The following is a 4,242-nucleotide window of genomic DNA, read 5'->3' on the forward strand; positions in this document are numbered from 1 at the left end:
TGTGCTTTGTGAAAGTACAATTAAGCGTTTTGATCTATCTCTATAGATCTTGATGCCCAATATGTAAGCAGCTTCACCAAGGTCTTTCATTGAAAAATTCTTATTCAAGTATTCTTTTATGCTATTCAGAAATTCAGTATCATTTCCGATCAACAATATGTCATCTACATATAATATCAGAAATGCTACAAAGCTCCCACTCACTTTCTTGTAAATACAGGCTTCCCCAAAAGTCTGTATAAAACCATATGTTTTGATCACATTATCAAAGCGTATATTCCAACTCCGAGAGGCTCACACCAGTCCATAAATGGATCGCTGGAGCTTGCACACTTTGTTAGCACCTTTAGGATCGACAAAACCTTCTGGTTGCATTATATACAACTCTTATTTAGTAAATCCATTAAGGAATGCAGTTTTGACATCCATTTGCCAAATTTCATAATCATAAAATGCGGCAATTGCTAACATGATTCAGACGGACTTAAGCATCGCTACAGGTGAGAAGGTCTCATCGTAGTCAACTCCTTGAGCCAAGGTGAGAAGGTCTCATCGCTACAGGTGAGACGAGGACGCCGCTCCCCTGGAGCGACATCCACCTCCCCAACAACTGGCACCTGTCCGCCGATCGTGTGCCGATCCCGCCGGTCCCGGGGAGTGGCCGTGCACGCCGTGAAGAGATCGTGCGCGTCGCCGCCTCCTCCCCGACGACCTGTACTACGACCACAGGTATGCCCCCGACTCCCCGCTGTGGGACACTTGGCTCCAGGACGAGCACGACGTGCGGCGCGCGTCCTACTTCGCTGGCACCATGTCGGGGCCGCGGAGGCCACGTGCAGGGGCGCGCGGGCGTACGCGGGTGCGCGGCCTGACGCCCACGCCGTCGCCTTCCCCGTCTCCGTCGCCACCTCCCCCTCCTCGCATGACAGCGGAGGAGGAGGCCCGTCTCCTGCAGCTGTCATGGACGACTCCATGAACACGCACGACGAGCGGCAGTGGGACGGCCTGGAGGAGGCCATGGCGCTCTCTGCCGCCGGGGACGTCGCCTTCCCGGTGGAGGCGATGGAGGAGGACCCGCCGGCCGCGTTCCAGCAGCTGCTGGGCCAGGGGTGGGGCTGGTCCTGCACTGCTCCGGAGATGGCCGCCGGCGTGGGCGCGAACTGGTGCCCCACTCCGCCGCGCTCACCGGAGCGAGAGGCGTCGCCACGGGAGGAGGTGGTGCAGGCACCTCCGGCCGTCCACCATGCACCTCCGGCCCACCTGTGGACGCCGCCGGCCTACGTCGACCTCGTCAGCAACGACGACGACAGGGCGGCCAGTGAAGACGGCCACGACCACGGCACCGACGGGCGCGGCAGGAGCGCGCGGGAAACTGGGCCGTTTTGTGGCCGTGGCGGCCATGTTCAGTTTTTTTATTTTGTTTTTATATGTTAATTATGAAACTGGGCCTTTTAAGTGGCCGTGGAAACTGGGCCGTTTTGTGGCCGATCCCTATATATGTTTTATGTTTTTTTAAATGCGTTTACTTACTTTTTTAGTTATTTCATTCCAGTTTTTATATTTTTTTATTCACGTCCACCCCGGACACGATTTGGGATGCGGCCGCGCGGTGCGCGCACGCACGACCCATCTGACAAAGCCGGCCACGGACGAACCCATCGGCGCCCCAAACGGACAGAATCCGGCCAATCCGGACGTTCGTTTGGGATCGTGCGGTGGAATTGGGCTCAGAACACTTCATTCTGTTCCCAAGGGCGCTGGTTCAAACCCTTCCAAACTAGGTTGGCGAAGCAGGGAGTCCATTCTGCAAGCTCCCAAAGGTATGCTCCGAGCCCTTCGACCAGGCCAAGGAATTTGTTGTGGTAACATAGGCATACAGGTACTATTTGACACTGTTAAAACCAGTTTAAAACCATTTTCATTTTTTTAACAGTAGCACAGTTTTTCAATCCAACCAGAATAAAAATACTTTATATTGACCAACATTTTTCTTTGCGGGAATGGTATTGACTAGTTGTCCGGGTACCTTACATTTTTCGACCACACAATGCATATCAGTGAGGCTGAGTCTACAAGATAAACAAAATTTCTCCCTTCAAGAGAAACGAAGTGCCTAGATGTATGATTCCAGCAACCAAGCAGGCCCAAGACCGACCAACTTGTTGCTGCAGGCCTTCTCCCAACGGCGGAGCTACGCATGGGCCAAAGCAGGCCATGACCCGCCCATCCCCGCAAGATTTCAGTCAAGATTAGTGCTGAATATGGGTCCCAAGAGCCAAATTTCAATGGCATTTGTTAACCTGGCCCGTTTTGGCCCGCCCAGAGTAATGAATGTAGCTCCGCCACTTCCTTCTCTGACACTTGTGGCTGCTGTTTGTTGCTCTAGAGTCACACGACGCCAGTCAGATTGTGCGGCCCATGCAAAGCCACTCGACGGCTCGATCTGCATTTTGATGCCTTCCATTCCAGTTTGATCTTGACTTTTAACTGCCGAACAACTCGTCTTATTACTTATTGTGTCTAGTGTAAGCTGCAGAACAAAAATGAATGGTTGTGTGCATCATGATGAGCAGAGGCCGAAGCCTTTCCCTTTTCAACAGAAAAAATGTAATAAAAATGAAGTGCGGGGTTTGCCCTTTGGAAAGCACAAGCACTTCGACTCTTTGGTTATTTACTTACTTATATGGGCATGGTTGGTTACTAAGGACAGTACTCCCGAGTCTTGCCTAGCCTTTAATGTCAGCATCTCATCTCCAGTTCAAGTGATAGCTGGACAGAGTCCTTGATCGTTTTGTATTAACTTTAGTGGAACAGCATCTCCTCGAAGTTAAGGCCACGAAGCGTCAATACTCGTCTATATATACAGAGGTAGTCGGGTTGAACACACAGTTCGCCTTACTTCTTAGCTCACGTTCACTCTTTTTACCACAATCAATTAAATATAAAGTACATATATAGTCTACATGGACATACAACTGTATGTCAGGATAGGAAAGTGTGGGCTATACAGTCTACCCTCTAATTTTCTTGTCTTTTTCGTGGTGTCACTTACAATGCGTATTGAAACTAGAGGATAGGGATTTATTTATAGACTCTATTCTCAGGTATTTTATTATTTTATCTGTTTTTGAAAAGATTCATATAACTCCTGAGCAATGTTACCAACCACGATAAAACAAACCAAATTTTCAGTCTAAATATACTAGTAGTTAGCACACATGTGTGAGCCATATATGTGTCACGATTAAATTCTACGTGTGAGAGCATCTACAACGCTGATAATATAATTTAGCCCCTAACACCCGCGGACGTGTCCGGTCAGTGTCCGGGTGCGTCCGCTTTGAGCCCTCGTTTGCCCGCCTGCACATCCATGCGCTTCAAAATGGCCTCCTCATTTTGAGGCATTTCGACGAGCAGGTTATGTGCAACACGGCTAGAGCGCACGAGAGCGATGAACACGCCGACCGGCCAACGGCCGGCCTTCCAGACTGCAACCAGCAGTGGCAGTGGTGGTGGCGAGCTCCATGCGAGCATCAGCACGCTGCACGCTAGGCACGCCCACACACGCGGCGACGGCGGACAATACGCGCGGCTGCACACACACACGGGTGGCTAGCACGCACGGCTGCGCGGCGGCTAGCATGCATGGCTAGCACGGCCAGCACGCGGCAGCCAGCACACACGCGTGAGCTAGAACGCGCGGCCGCGCACGCCCCAGCCTCGACGCGGCTGCATGCGGCGGCCAGCACGCATGGCAGCACGCATGAACCAGTACGTGGCGGCTGCGCACACACCATCCTCGACGCGGCTGCATGCGGCGGCTACGACGGTTGTGCTCGCACGCGGCGGCTGTTGCGTCCGGGCTCGCACGCGGCGGCAGCCACGCGGAGAACGGGAGCAGGAGTAGGTCGCTTGTGGCGGTGGTCAGAGCAGGAGCAGCAGCCACGGCGCATGCGCGAGCTCCGGCCCCGGCTCGATGGCGTCCGTCGGGGGTGGCTGAGGCCAACAGGAGGGCGAGCCCCGGAGCGGCGTGCGCGTGAGCTCCGGCCCCGGCGCATCGATGGCGTCCGTCGGGGGAAGCAGCGACCAGCGGGGCGGCAAGGTCTGGTGCGGCGCGTGCACGAGCACGTGGCGCCTTGGTCTCTATATGGCTGCAGGTGGGGTCTTTTGTTCGCTGCAGCTGACGTGGAGCACTGCGGACACGGACACGGACGCGTCCGGGAGTGACTGGGCACTCTCGAT

The sequence above is a fragment of the Triticum dicoccoides genome, chromosome 5A (assembly GCF_002162155.2).
Source record: "Triticum dicoccoides isolate Atlit2015 ecotype Zavitan chromosome 5A, WEW_v2.0, whole genome shotgun sequence".
NCBI classification, from domain to species: Eukaryota; Viridiplantae; Streptophyta; class Magnoliopsida; order Poales; family Poaceae; genus Triticum; species Triticum dicoccoides.